The sequence below is a fragment of the Phoca vitulina genome, unplaced genomic scaffold, assembly GCF_004348235.1.
Source record: "Phoca vitulina isolate PV1807 unplaced genomic scaffold, GSC_HSeal_1.0 scaffold2, whole genome shotgun sequence".
NCBI lineage: Eukaryota > Metazoa > Chordata > Mammalia > Carnivora > Phocidae > Phoca > Phoca vitulina.
This window is the reverse complement of record NW_022589705.1, coordinates 48,611,324-48,627,207: the sequence shown is the minus strand read 5'-3', so window position 1 is coordinate 48,627,207 and position 15,884 is coordinate 48,611,324. Positions and strand designations below refer to the sequence as shown.

The 15,884-nt window shown below is 38.9% G+C and overlaps 1 protein-coding gene across 2 annotated transcripts in view; it reads left to right on the top strand.

Moving 5' to 3' along the window:
* The window catches only part of DNAJC6 (DnaJ heat shock protein family (Hsp40) member C6), a 144,100-nt gene that overhangs the window by 9,609 nt on the left and 118,607 nt on the right, over window positions 1-15,884 (top strand). The window lies entirely within an intron of this gene.

Genomic DNA, 15,884 nt, shown 5'->3' with positions numbered 1-15,884 from the left:
ATATCCGTGCTACCAAATAGAACAATATTTTTGCATTCTTCATTTAATCTTGGCTGAATAACACACATTTCCATTTCACAGATATTCTTATAAGAGCTCCCAGGATTTTGATAATTTTATTTTAGGAGAGTTCACAATAGTTAATTAATATGTAGGTTTTTGATGCATTATTGCAATTGGAATATCTGAAATACTTAGGACTTTTACAGTTTGGGTTCACAAGAAAAATGTTGACGGAGAATTCCTTAATGAATGTTCACCCGTTCAGGAGGACCCAATGGAGAGCCGTCACTGACCTTCAGAACTGTTTATCTTGCAGAGATGTTCGCATGCAAACTACTCCCACCCCTCCAGCCTCCAGACCCTAGATCCCTGGTACATTATCACCACCCCCCCACCCCATTACTCGAATTCCGAATTCCGTTTGAGGCAAGGGGGAAGAGAAAAATGGATTTAAATGAAAACTCAGGAAAGGACAGGGCTCACTAAAATGAGCCAACCAAATTTTTAGTTCAACAACAGGGATTCTGAAGGATTCTGGTGTTTTAAATTCCGAGGCTCCTTAAATTTTCTGCCGCAGTTGGGGGAGGAGCGATAGACCTCCAGGTCTCCGGAGGCTACACGTGTTCCCCGACCCTGTTACCGGAAGGAGCCCTTCCTGCTGCGTCGGCTCCTGGTCCTGGTCCTAGTGGCAGTGGAAGGCGCAGAGGGGCCAGACTCCCGGGGAAGCCCCCCGCCCCCCAGGAAAGCTCCAGGGCAGCCGCCGCAGCAGAAGACGCCATCTCCGCGCCACCGTGCCCAGCCCCTGCTTCCCAGGCGCTAATTTTAGGGTTTGCCCGCCCCCCTTTTCCCCTAGGGCTTTCGCTGTTCTCGCACCCGAGCCGCTGCGCAGCAATTTGCACCCCACCCTCTCCTTGCTGTGAGCTCTGCGTTAAGGAGGCCCCAGCACTTTGCCCTTGGACACCGGGGTTGGGGTGCGCGGGTGGAGGCTGGCACGCAGCAACCCCGGGCAGGTTACTTGCGCCCACCGAGCCTCTCCCACACCGAGTTAAGTTGTTTGGGTGACCAGGGAGACGACACAGGCCCCAAGCCTTTACCTCCTCCCTTTACGCCAGGGCCCCCAGGCTTGGCCTTCCCCAGACCAGTACCCAGCCACTCTCTGGCTTGTTGTAAGAGTCTCACCTTGTGATGGTCTGTGATGTTTATTCCACATTAAAAAAGAAAAGCCACCCTCCCCTGACCAACCGCCCCCCCACCCCCCCGACAAAAAACCAAACCAAACCAAAAAAACAAAACACAAAAAACAAAACCCCAAAGCCACAAACAGCCTGATGCCAGTGAGGAGACTGGTATTTTAATCTACTAAACTGTAATGAAGTCTCCCAAGCAATGCCGCTTTCTGTAAGTGAGGCTTTAAAAGGGGCAGGGGTAGTTGGTGTTGGTAGTATTAACATCTAATAGGCTCTGGATCATTCACATCCACGTATTGATCTGTGTGGTTTTGATGTTTAAATATTAATTAAGCAGCCTTAGGTGGGGGGAAAGAACTATGTATGCATGGGCCTGGCAAGTGGAAACAGGGCCTCTCCACTGCTAAGCCAGCCTCTGGTGAACAAATAAAACCTGTGCCTATGTAATCCAAAGTATTTAAAGAACTCAGTAGTGTTGGCTTTCCCTGTGTTGTTTTCAGTGGCCAGAGAAAGGATTTTTGGAAAGAAAAAAAAAATTGCTTATATGCCATGTCATGCTAGGCCATGCTCATGTTCTAGAAAAAGTTAAGACTGCCTCAACCGGAGGCTCAGGATGAGGCTAATATTCACTACTGTTTGGAATTTTAACACTCAGTTTCTCAGCGTGTCAGCGTGTTTTAAGCTTCAAATCCCTAGCTGCTTTTTGAGGGGAGTTGGTATTTAGAATTTTTGTTTCACTTTGTTTTGGAAAGAGCCTTTGGTTGGGAATCAAGATAGTTAGGTTCTGGCTTGTTTCACCTAATTTATTAGTGACTAAGGACAAGACCTTTTATTCCTTTGGATCTTAGTTTACTTAAAATGGAGAAATGTTAGACTGGATCACTGCCCTTTGGGTTGTGGGTAGTAAGACAGTAATGTAGTGAGTCTTGAGCAACATTTTAGAAAGATGACATAGAATAGAAAATGTCAGACACCATTACACATGGTAAGGGTAAACATTGTTTACTGAAACTTCTGTTTTGGGTACTTACGCTTGTTTATGCATGTAGGTATAGGCTGTCTTGATGTCAGATCTGTTTCTTACTGTGAATCTCAGTCAGGAGTTTGAGAAACACTGAAATACATTACAGTTTACTAATTTGGTTTTCAAGGAGTCTGTGAAGTGCAGTTTTATATGCATGTCCATTTTGTTTATGTATGAAGAGAACATCAATAGTTTTTGTCAGATTTTCAAAAAGGTCTAAGATCCCCAACACGTTCTGAATGATTGTTTTCTAAGGTCTCCCAAGGCCCTCCCAAGCCGATTTTTAGGGATCAAAGAATCTTTTCAGGGCCAGGAGATGTGTATGTGTTGACAGAGGGCAGCTGAGTATACAATGTGAGGTGGGGTGTGTGTGTGTGTGTGGGGGGGGGTGCCTGTGCCCAGTGGTGAGGAAAAGGTGTGACCATGGTAACCAGACCATGAGAGCTATTTGTAGGTTCCAAAGTACCAGTTGGTGACCTGAATATGAAACATAAATATCTAAAAATTTGATTCTTTATGCTGAAAACTATCACAGAAAAACTTAAAATGTTGTGAATTGTTCGGAAGTCAACTCTCCTTGCAGAGACTGAAAATGAGAATCAGATAAAATCTGAGGAGGTTGACAGGGGCAAATAAATCATCAGGATATTGGTAGGCAGAAACTGAATTTTTATAAGCTACCATCACATGACTAATGTTCAGTAAATGTTGAGTTGTGGTTTAACAAATGCCTTTCTTTTTCCTCCTTTTGGTACCTCTTGTACTAAAGACAGTTCAGTATAAAATAATTTTTATTTTTTTGAGAGAGAGAGAGAGCATGAGCAGGGGGAGGGGCAAAGGGAGAGGGAGAAGCAGACTCCCTGCTGAGCAGGAAGCCCCCTGTGGGGCTCTACTTGGGGGCTCCATCCCAGGACCCTGAGATTATGACCTGAGCCCAAGGCAGTCGCTTAACTGACTGAGCCACCCAGGCGCCCCTCAGTGAGGCTTTTAAATACAAAAGCTATTGTATAACATTTACCCTGCATATCTCAAAATGCTTTGCAAGCCAGAAAAAAAAATACGTATGAGACAACTAAGAAGAAAATCGTTGAATGCATTAATAAGTAGATATTGGCAAACATGACAGCTAATTATAATAATAACAACCATAACTCCTATTTAATGAACAACTAGTATGTGAAAAGCTCTGTGAGGTGCTTTGCATGTTGTCACAACACTGTAGGGTAGGGGGTATTGTGCATGTAAAGAAATGGATTAAGAATTTTGTATAGGTACACATGGCTAGTAAGTAGCAGAGTCAGGATTCAAACCCAGGTCATTTTACCTCCCAAACCATTTACCTGGTAGGCAAGGGCTTGAGAATAAGTAGCATGGTGAAATTGCATAGTTATTAATAAAATTTTCAACATCATCTATTATTAAGAATAATAGATTATTATAAAAAGGGAAATGAGAACCATAGAAATGATGACTTTTGACTAATTTTCTGGATTATGTTTATTTGGAAAATAGGCATTCCAACTCAGCTTGAAATTTTCCTTTTATTTAGAAAGTTTCTGAGTATTTTGTGCAACAATGTTTTAAAAGCAGGGATCTGAAAGAATAGGAGTGGAGAATTTGAAACTTTGGTTGGAAAATTTTTTTCTGCAAGAGTGTAGGGCAAAAAGTTCTCTTTTAAACTTTGTTATTTTTCTATATTTTATCTCAGAAAAATAAGCATGGTATTTTTTTGAACACATGGGAGTTATGGATAATGTTTTAACATGGTAAAACTAGGTGTGGAGCATTGTCCATGCCAGCAGTTCTTGAAAGAATTTGATTTTTCACTGAAAATCATTACAAAATCTGATTGGGAGTTTGAATATGGACAGATCCAGGCTTTTAGGTGCTAAATATTAAAAAGACTATGGTGTACATCCCCCAATCTATAATCCAAATACAGTAAGTGGAAGGAAATTAGAAAATATTGTGATTTTTCTTAACCACTATGACTGTGTTGATACTTTTAGAGAAAACTCAAATTCTTTCAAGGATTTTTGTCATTTGCTGCTTGTGACTGGGTAGGTTGGAGAAATGATATGTTGGCTGGGGTGATCTGTAAATAGCTGACTGATTTCTTAGTTTTCAGGGCTAGCATGGGATAAAACTGGGTTTTCAGCCTGGCCTATTCCAGTGGTTCTCAAATGGGCAACGTACTGCTTCCGGGGGGGGGGGGGAGGCACATTGGAAATATGTTAGGGGCTCTAGAAGCATTCACTGGGCAAAAACCAGAAATGCTGTAGATGTCCTACAATGTTCTGGACTGTTACATTCAGTGACAAATTATCTCGTGTCCGGTGCAACTTTCAAATGTTTTGCTGAGGAGGTAAGTGAAAACCCTCTATAGTTTTCCAAGCCTAGAACATACATTGGTTTTACGCTGAAATATATATATATGCAGTGAAATTTCCAGGATTAAAAATGCTGTGTAAATTGAGGAGAGATCATACTTAATTTTGTTCAGAAAAACCACTTACCCAAAGCAACACTGCTTGTATTTGAGAAACCAATAAAACACACCTGTCTCATTCAATCTATATAGAGGTACATGTACCTGACTACTTTACTGTGTTCTCTAATATAGTATTGCTTGAGCATTTGCATATTGAAATCCATATTTTTATTATAACTTTTTTTTACTTACATTATAGTTGGTATAGTGTATATATTTTTGTTTAATTTTTTGTGAAGTAGGCTATTTTACCTTTCAGTTTCATTTTGAGATACTAAACAGGGAAATACAAAATATTTTTATATTTATATATATTTGTGTTACTCAGAGTATACAAAATGACCTCCTTAATGATTTTAAGGAATTTGAGCCAACATTACAACTTTTGGAGATTATATACACAATTCTATATTTCAGGTTCATTTAAAAAATTAGAACAATCTAAAACAATGAAATTAAACTGAGCATAAACTGCCCTCTTTGAGGCAGAAATACTGGGATATAGGTGCTACAAATCTTCTAAAAAATGTCACTGTTAATTGATTTTTATTTATGCTACTGTAACTGGAATTTTAAAATTTCACTCTCTAATTGCTTGTTGTTAGAATATAGAAATATAACTGATTTTTATTTGTTGACCTTATTTCAGGGCCCTTGCCTAATTCACTTATTAATTTTAATAGTTTTAGATTTTTATAGGTGGTTAGATTTCTGTGAATAATGACAGCTTTATTTCTTCCTTTCCAATCCTTAGACTTTTTATCCCTTGCATTATTGCACTAGCTAAGATCTCTCTCACAATGTTGACTAGAAGTCGTGATGGTGAGTATCCTTATTTTGTTCCTCATCTCAGAGGAAAAGCTATCAACCTTTGAACATTAAGTACAATATTGATGTAGGATTTATATAGGTGCTTTTAAAAATCAGATTAAGAAAGTTATCTTCTTAGTGTGCTAAGTTTTTATCATGAATTTTATCAAAAGTATCATGATATCATGATTGTACTATTTTATTTTGTCAATATGAATTACATTGATTTTTTTTGAGTGTTAACTTTGCTCAACTTAGTTGTGATATGTTATTCTTTGTATATGTTGCTAGATTTGACTTGCTAATATTTTGTTGAGGAATATTTTTGTTCACGAGAGGATTAACCTATAATTTTCTATTGTTGTGGTCCCCTTGCCAGGTTTGGTAATCAAGGTTTTGCTGGCCTTATAAAACAAGTTAGGAGATATTTCTCCTCTTTATTCTGTTCTTTGGAATGGTTTTGTAAGATTGGAATTGTTCTTTAAATGTCTGGAAGAATTTACTGGTGAAACCATTTGGGCCTGGAAGTTTTGTTGTAGGAAGATTTTAAAAGGTGGATTCATTTATTTTAATAGGTATAGATTTACTCAGATTTTCTATTTCTTTTTGTGTTAGTTAAGTTGTGTTTTTCTAGGAATTTATCCATTTTATCTGAATTTTCAAATTTATTAGTAAAAGGTTTTCTTTTTATCCTTTTAAGATCTTAATATTTGTAGGTTGTATGGTCTTGTCTCTATTTTTATTGTTAATATTGATATTTCTCTCTGTTTTTTATACTGGTAATTCTCTCTCTTTTTTTTTAAAGATTTTATTTATTTATTTGACAGAGAGAGACACAGCGAGAGAGGGAACATAAACAGGGAGAGTGGGAGAGGGAGAAGCAGGCTTCTTGCTGAGCAGGGAGCCTGATGTGGGGCTCGATCCCAGGACCCTGGGATCATGACCTGAGCCGAAGGCAGACGCTTAAAGACTGAGCCTCAAAGATTTTTTTAAAATTTTTTTTAAGATTTTATTTTTTGACAGAGACAGCGAGAGGGAACACAAACAGGGGAAGTGGGAGAGGGAGAAGCAGGCTTCCTGCCAAACAGGGAGCCTGATGTGGGGCTCGATCCTAGGACCCTGGGATCATGACCTGAGCCAAAGGCAGACGCTTGAAGATTGAGCCACCCAGGTGCCCCTCTCATTTTTTTGATGCATATTGCCAAAGTTTTATGAATTTTATTAATCTTTGCAAAGAGCTAGTATTTTTGATTTGGTTGTTTTTTATATTATAAATTTGTTTTCGATCTCATGAGTTCTTTTATCATTATTATTTACTTTAACACTTGATTCCAATTTTCTGAAATTTTTTCTAGTTTCTTAACATATAAGTTTATATCTTTGATTATCAGTGTTCTTCCAAAAAATATTTTCATTTAAGGGTATCAGTTTTCCTCTAAGCATAGCTTTAGCTGCATCCTGTTAGTTTTATTATGTCATATTTTTGTTGTCATTTAGTTCAAAATATTTTATAATTTCCATTGTGATTTTTTTTTTTTGGACTGACAGCGTCATGTAGAAATGTACTTCTTTTTTAAAAAATTGTGTTCTTTTAAAATTCCAGTTAGTTAACATACAGTGTTATATTAGTTTCAGGGGTGTAATATAGTGCTTCAGCAATTCCATACCTGGTGCTCATCACAAGTACACTCCTTAATCCCCATCACCTATTTCACCCATCCCCCCACCCACCTAGAAGTGTACTTCTTCATTACTAAGCAGTTGGGGAGTTTCTAGGTTTTTGGCTTTTTTTCCCTTGCTGTTTGTTTCTAGCTTACTTTTCCTGTGGTCAGAGAACATACTTTGGATGATTTTAGTTCTTTGAAGTTTGTTGCAATTGCTTTGGGCCCTGCATATTGTCAATTTTTATATATGTATGTTACATGTCTTTTTTTTTTTTTGAGGCTGATTTGGCCTTTATTTTTATTTATTTATTTAAGTAGGCTCCACACCCAGTGTGGGGCTTGAACTCACAACCCTGAGATCAAGAGTTGCATGGTCTACCGACTGAGCCAGCTGGGTACCTGCCCCTTACATGTCTACTTTAAAAGAATGTGCATACTGAAGTTATTTGGTTCCATGTTCTATATATGTCAATTATATCACTTTTTAAAATCTTGTAGCACAGATCTTATATATCCTTACTTTCCCATTATGACTTTGGATTTGCCTGTTTCTCTTTTTATATTTGCTAACTTTTGCTTTCTTTAACTTTGAGGCTATGATTTTAGGTACATACCATATACACTTAGAATTGTTATATCTTTATTGTGAAATGTCTCTCATATCTAGTAATGCTTCCTATCTTGAAGTCTACCTTTCTAATATTAATGGAGCCATACCAGCTTTCTTTGGGCTAATACATACATGGTATATCTTTTTTCATCTTTATACTTCAATTTAATTTTGCTTTTATATTTAATCTGTATCCTCTGTAAGTAGCATATACAAGAATTTAAAAAAATCCAGTCTGACAGTTTAGTCTTTAGTTCAAGTATTTAAAGCATTTAATGTAATTATTGATATATTAAGGTCTACAGCTACCATGTTACTATTTGTTTCCTGTTTGTGTTCCACCTGTTTTATGTACCATTTTTCTTCTTCTTTGCTTTTTTTTTATTAATCAAGCATTACTTTCAATTTTCCCTTTTTCCTCTCTACTAGCATGTTACACATTTGTTTCCATTTTACTTTTTGTGTGTATGTGATTGATCCAATGCTACTTTTACTTAATCACATTCCAGATGAAGTTAGGCTCTGAGGATACTTTAATTCTATTTTCCCTGCCTTCCCTTCACAATTCCTCTTCCCCTTCTGCCTCTTTTGGCATTATTATAATTCATTTTATTTATATATTTAATTCCCCATGAGACACTGATATTATTGGTTTTACAATCAGTCTCTGCTTAGATTTACTCACATATTTACCCTAGCCATGACTTTTCATTACTTCCATCTGTTCCCTCTGGGATCTTTTCCTTCTGCATAAAAAACAAAACAAAACAAAACAACAACAATAAAAGAACTTCTTTTAGTATTTCTTGTAATGCATATCTGGTATAAAATAATATTCTTAGCTTTCAGTCTGGAAATGATTAGTTTTGCCTTTGTTTTTGAAGGTAATTTCACTGGATTTATAGAATTCTGGGGAGGAAGATCCCCCCCTTCACCCCCAACACTTTAAGGATGCCATTCCATTGTTGCTGGCTTTGTTCCTTTCTTGGAAAGTTGGCTGTTAGTTTTATTGTTGCTGTTTGATGTTGCATCTTTTTTCTTTGGCAATTTTTAAAGACTTTTCTTGGGGCACCTGGGTGGCTCAGTCAGTTAAGCATCTGCCATCCACTCGGGTTATGATCCCAGGGTGCTGGGATCAAGCCCCATGTCGGGTTCCCTGCTCAGTGGGGAGTCTGCCTACCCGCCCTCATGCTCACTGGCTCACTCTCTCTCAAACAAATAAATAAAATCTTAAAAAAAAAGACTTTATATATTTGGTTTTCAGCAGTTTTTCTAGGTGTGATTTTCCTTGTGTTTATCCTGCTTGGGGCTTTCAGATCTTCTTAAATCTGTGTAGCTTAATGTTTTTTGTAATTCTCATAATTCTCTGCCATTATCTTTTCAAATATTGTTTTTGCTTTGTTTTCTCCTCTCTTTTTGGGATTCTAATTACTTTTATGTTAGAACTTTTTACTCTGTTCCATACATGTCTGATTTTATTATCTGTATTCTTAGTCTTCATTTCTCTTCTCCATTTTGATTATATTTTGCTGTCTTAGAGCTCACTAGCTCTTTGCTGTGTCTACTTTATTATTACACAATCTGTTAACTTAATATCATTTTCTATTTTTCAGCTTTCAAATTTTTATTAGATTATTTTAAATAATACATTCTCCAAAAAAAAAAGAAGGAAAAAAAAAAAACCCAAACCCAGGGGTGCCTGGGTGGCTCAGTCAGTTGAGTGACCAACTCTTGGTTTTGGCTCAGGTTGTGATCTCAGGGTCATGGGATCAAGCCCTGTGTTCGGCTCCATGCTTTAGCATGGAGTCTGCTTGGGACTCTCTCTTCCTCTCCCTCTGCCCCTCCCCCCTGCTCTCTCTCTCTTTCTCAAATAAATAAATCTTTAAAAAAATAGGTTTTCCATTTTACCTATTTCTTCAAATATATTAATCACAGTCATTTTATTTTTTTGATTTTATTTATTTTTCAGAGAGAGAGAGAGCGCAAAAGCAGGGGGAGCAGCAGAGGCAGAGGGAGAAGCAGACTCCTTGCCGAACAAGGAGCCCGATGTGGGACTCGATCCCAGGACCCTGGGATCATGACCTGAGCTGAAGGCAGATGCTTAACTGACTGAGCCACCCAGGTGTCCCAATCATAGTCATTTAAAAAAACTATACTTATTAACTCCTATGTGTGGGTTGTTTGTGAATCTGTTTATATTTTCTGTTTTTCTTCTTGGTTCTCTTCATATGCCTGGCGTTTTTTTGTTTTGTTTTGTTTTGTTTTTTTAATTAAATGTCCAGTATTGTGTATGAAGATGCTGTGGATGATGTCATCTCCTTTATGAGAGTATTTACCCTATTCTTTGCCCACAGTAGAAAGATCACCTCAATCTAAGCAGGCTCTCAGTCTAATTAAGTGTGTTTTGCAGACTTTTAAGATTTGTCTATTTCTGGGTTTTCCCAATCCTAGGCCCCCAGGAGTACTGATTGAGAGCCTTAGATGTTTCCCTCAGCAGGTCCTAAACTCCAATTTTTGTCTTCCTAATACTGTGAGTCCACTGAATACTCTGAAAAAATGCTCGTTCTGCCTTTCATCTCCTTGGCTTCTGAGCCTCTTACCCTGTGCAGCTCAGTTAACCATACTTCAAGGAGAAAGTACATGTTAGGTTCACTTCTTTGAGCCTCTCGGGGACATGACTTTTCAGACCTGAACTTCATTTTTGTCACTGTAGCCCCAGAAGTTCTAAAGTTCTGCAGGCTTCTCTGCCTCTTAGTAGCTGCCCTCTGCCTGACTGCTCAACTTCTTGCCCCATGTCAAGAACTGTCAAGTACCCTACTGAGAAAAATGGGCTTTCAGAAGGCTGGGCTTACCTCTGTGAGCCTCATATCTCCCCAAGATCTGGATCCTCAAATCTTGACTGATCAGTAGCTTTCCTGTTGCTTCAAACACAGGTGTTTTTGGATTTTACCTGGCTTTCCGATTGCCCTCAGCAGAACTGTTGGCCTGCTACATTCCACTCTGTTACAGCTGAAAGTTGAAGCAGATCATGTTTGTTTTGTTTCAGTTTAATGTAGGCTCTGTTAAAAAAATGAAAACAACAGAGCAAAAAAACTCCAAGATATCAATGACATTATAAACATCTTATATAAAAAATAAAGGGTGTGTGCAGTTGATTTCTAGTTACTGTTTCTTGCTTTTTAAAAGCATGTCAGTATTTTCTTTCCCCATATGTTCTCTGAAATATGTACACATTTGTGTTGCCTTGTTCCAGAGAATATGTATATTAAAAGACTTTTTCATTTTCCTGAGTCTGGTCCTCCATCCAGATGTTTAGTACTTTTGTGATTTTATGATTTGGAATTTTCAACTCTCACCTCCCAAGTTCCCTGTGATTCTAAAATTCACAAAATAATTTGAGTGATTGCATTATAAGTTTTAGAAAACTTTATTCAGACTTCTTACCGTAGCTGAGTAGGTGTTTTTTTCAGTGTCCTTGTCAGGATGCAGGGTTATGTGTGGTGCTGGTCTCACCCATGAGCTTCATCTCACTATCTGTGCCCTTGGTTTCTCAAATTCAAGTTCAGTTCAAGTGTTCATCTCGTATTTTTTGCACACTTGTGCAGTAGACTCTCCTTCCTTCTCAAATACACGTTTTTATGGTTGTAGGAATTAGGTCAGGAGAATAAATAGCTCTCCTCAAATGTGGCATAAAACTGAAGGGTCACCGAGTGATTGGTGCATTACCCATTTGTGGAAATGTTTTTCATGTTTCCCCAAATTTCCTATTAAAATCAAACTAGCTAGGGGCACCTGGGTGGCTCAGTTGGTTAAGCATCTGACTCTTGATTTTGGTTCAGGTCATGATCTCAGGGTTGTGAGATCAAGTCCCGGGTTGGGCTCTGTGCTGGGTGTGGAGCCTGTTTAAGATTCTCTCTCCCTCTGCCCCTCCCTCCCCCCTTAAAAAAAAAATCAAACAAGCTAGCATTTATTTTTCAGTCTTCAGATGCATTTTCCTACTCTAGTGCTGGTAATGTTCTATTCCTTGATTTGGCTGCTGTTTTTTTAGGTCCATTCAGTTTGTGAAAATTCACAAAGCTGAACACAGGATTGGATCACTTTTAAGTATATCTGCTGCACTTACATAAAATTTTTCATAGAACTAACATTTTCATGTTAAATTTAAAAAAAGAAGTGTCAAGGACAAAAGAGCTTAAGAATCACTGATCAGGGGCGCCTGGGTGGCTCAGTCGTTAAGCGTCTGCCTTCGGCTCAGGTCATGATCCCAGGGTCCTGGGATCGAGTCCCACATCGGGCTCCCTGCTCGGCGGGAAGCCTGCTTCTCCCTCTCCCATTCCCCCTGCTTGTGTTCCTGCTCTCGCTATCTCTCTCTCTGTCAAATAAATAAATAAAATCTTTAAAAAAAAAAAAAAAAAAAGAATCACTGATCAAAGGACGCCTGGGTGGCTCAGTTGGTTGAGCGTCTGCCTTCGACTCAGGTCATGATCCCAGGGTCCTGGGATGGAGCCCTGCATTGGGCTCCCTGCTCAGTGGGGAGTCTGCTTCTCCCTCTGCCTGCCACTCCCCCTGCTTGTGTTCTCTCTCTCTAGCAAATAAATAAAATCTTAAAAAAAAAAAAAAAAAAAGAATCACTGATCAAGGTCAGCCTCCAATCCCTAAAATGATTAGGAATGGGGAGGCTGAAGCTTGGAAAGGATAAATTGCTTGGGGGTGGGCAGGGACTGGTAGCCAGGCTTCTCACTCCTGGTCTGTCTTGCTTTTCTAACCTGATTCATATATATATGAATATATATACTTAAGTATATATATATATTTTAAAAATATATATTTTAAGTAACCTCTGCACCCAGCGTGGGGCTCGAACTCACAATCCAGAGATCAAGAGTCACATGCTCTACTGGCTGAGCCAGTCAGGCGCCCCTCTAACCAGCTGACTCGGACAGGGGACAGGGAAGATCCAGCATGCACTCACACTGGAGCTGGATGACATTCTCAGAACCCCAAATGTGTCTTACACGAGTCAGCACTTAACTCCCCACTCTGTTTCTGCCCTCTTCAACCTCTTCCCTGGTCATTAAAAAAACAGATACTTTTATCTCTTGTGAACTTGGAGATGGTTATTTTATTACCTAAGAATCATTTGACTACATCTGCTTAGAAAAAAGGGTAATTTGTGCCTGTGAAATCTAACAAGAGCCCAGCAAAAGGTACTTTGTTCCCCTTTTAAGCCATTTTTAGTTTGGTGCTGTGTGGTTTAAATTTAGGATACTTCCTCCAAACTGGGAATGGGGGTGGGGGATGCAGAGATTGAACCCAGCTGTGACTTCTGCTGCTGTGAAATAAATGGGAAAATCTGGGAACCAGTGTTAGAAGGAGAGGATCCCAAGAGAGGGGCCTGCAGGGGAGGTGACTTGCCTTCACTGGGGTAGGGGAGAAGTGAGAAGAAAGAAACAGTGGTTGGTATCTCCTCTTTTTCTCCTGTTCTTGCAAGATTTGGCCTACTGAGAATGTGGTGAGGGCGTTTTATTTATGCACACATGAGTACACAGACACATACACCCTGGAATTGGTAGTGAGTATTATGTCATCTTGGATTCATTTTACTTTCTCAAAGGCTAGATTTTGAGTTCCCAGCATGCTGTTCCTTCTACGTGGAATGTACTTACCCTCCTCTTTCCTGGCTTAGTTCGATTCCTCTTTCAGATAGTAGCTTCCTCTGGGAGGCTTTCTCTGACTTCAGGTCCTCTCCCTGTGCCCTGCCTTATAACATATTCCCAGAGCATCCTGTGTTTTCCCTTTCATGTCACTTCTCATACTTTTAGTTACTAGATTAAATTCTGACACACCATAGGACCTCAATACGTACTGTAAAATGGGGCGGGGGCGGGGGGGGGGGGGGGAAGGAAAGAAAAGAAAGAGGGAGGGAGAGAGGAAAAAGAAAAGAAAAAAGAAAGCCATGTTTCGATCCCTACTCTTAGTCTAATAAGATGGACAAGTTCCTTAACTTCCTAGCCTCAGTTTCTTCATTTACAAAACTGGAATAGTAATACCCAACTTATAGGGTTGTCGTGAGTTTAGACATAATATGTAAAAATCACCTAGGACTGCCCCTGGCATGTAGTCTTACACAGGCCTGACTCAATTCAGTGTCATTAAGAAGTACATATGGTCTCAAAAGAAAGTATGAAAATTCAGAAAAGCACAGAGAAAAGCTGTAAAACCATGTATTAATCCACACCTCTGGGATCACTGCTAAAATTTGAATGTGTCCCCTTTTGTGTATATCTTTATATTTTCATATAAAATAGGAAAATTATGAAAAATTTGCATATATTTTCATTTACAGGGCGCCTGTGTGGCTCGGTTAAGTGTCCAACTCGGTTTCAGCTCAGGTCATGATCTCAGGGTGGGGAGATCGAGCCCCATGTCAGGCTCCACACTCAGTGTAGAGTCTGCTTGAGATTCTCTCTCCCTCTGCCCCTCCCCTGCTCACATGTGTGCACTTGAGCATGCGTGCTCTCTCTCAAATAAATAAATCTTTAAAAAAATATATATGTGCTTTACCTTGTTGAGATCATATTTTCTTTTTTTCCACATTATGGCCCAAATACCTCACACTTTTTAGTATTGCAAAATACTGCTATATTCAAAATATTGCATAATAATACATAGGCCTTAAGTTGTTAAAAGAAGATTTAGAAACTGCCACTTTAACCGTTCAAACTGTCCTCTCAACAGAACCATGTTTTATGATTTAGGAGAATAATCCAAATTGCAGGGTAAATAAATAATATAGGGGATAAGGTACAAATTGACGTTTTGTTTTTGTGTTTTGTTTAGATAACCCTTCTTATTTATTTTGGTAAATTGGAGGATTATTTGAGATGTTTAAAGAAATGTGGAGGCCAGGGGGGAATGAAACTCCATTGGCCTGGAGGTTCAGAGGCCTGAAACTTTCCTACTTACAGTCTAGTCCCCAACGCAGCTTGACTCAGTGACTTCACATTTGGGTCTCATTTTCCCCACCTATGTAAATGCGAGAGTGGGTTTCGTTATAGAGATTTTCAAACTGGGCTTTCCCAAGTGCTAGAGTTCTGTGGAGATGTTTTCTTTTTTCATATTGGGTAAGATTTCCTCGGAGGAAAGAATTACATGGCTTAAAACAAACCAACAAACACCAAAAAACTTAAGTGGAACATTTCTAATAAAATTCCAATGTGCTTTTTTCTTTTTTTTTTTCCTGGGATAGAATTCACATACCATAAAACTAGCCCTTTTAAAGTAGTATACAATAAAGAGGTTTTTGGTGTATTCACAAGATTGTGCAACCAATTGCTGCTATCTAATTCCATAACATTTCCATTGCCCAGAAAGAAACCTGGTACCCATTAATGCTCTCTCCTCTTTCCCCCCTTTCCCCAGCCCCTGGCCACTACCAGTCCACTTTCTGTCTCAATGGATTTGCCTTTTTTTGGCTTTTCATATAAATGGAATAATACAATATGTGGTCTTTTGTGTCTGGCTTCTTTCACTTAACAGTATTTTCAGGGTTTCGCCATATGGTAGCATGGTTAAGTGCTTCATTCCTTTCTGTTCAAGCTTTTCAGGAATTTTTTTTTTTTTTCAGCCTTGGAAAAAAAGTTGATCAGACCATATTAGAGGAAGTCCCATAGTAGTAGAATGCTTTATCAGCACTGTTCATTGAGAGGTAAAACAATTTCAGTACTTCAGGCTTTTAAATAAAAGGCTGTATTTAGTGCATGTGAAAAACCATTTAAACTCCTGCGGCCCCCCCCACCCCGACCCTCCTTAAAGCCAGGAGATGGGTATACTGATTGGCCAGTTTTGTTTTTCTCCTTTGTGTCTGGGGGAGTCTTTCATTGCTGGGAGTATATGAAGTGTCTCTTCCCAATTCAGTTGGTCTATTAAGAATACTCTTTTTAAAAACCCTTCTCAAAGAATATATTCCCTGCAGCCTTTCCTGTGTTACCACCTGAATGAGAGGCTCCATCCTAACCATATGAAGTGCACACTATTCCAAGCACTGTTGTGAGTCACAGTGATAGGAGGTGATCAGGAGATAACCCTTGCCCCC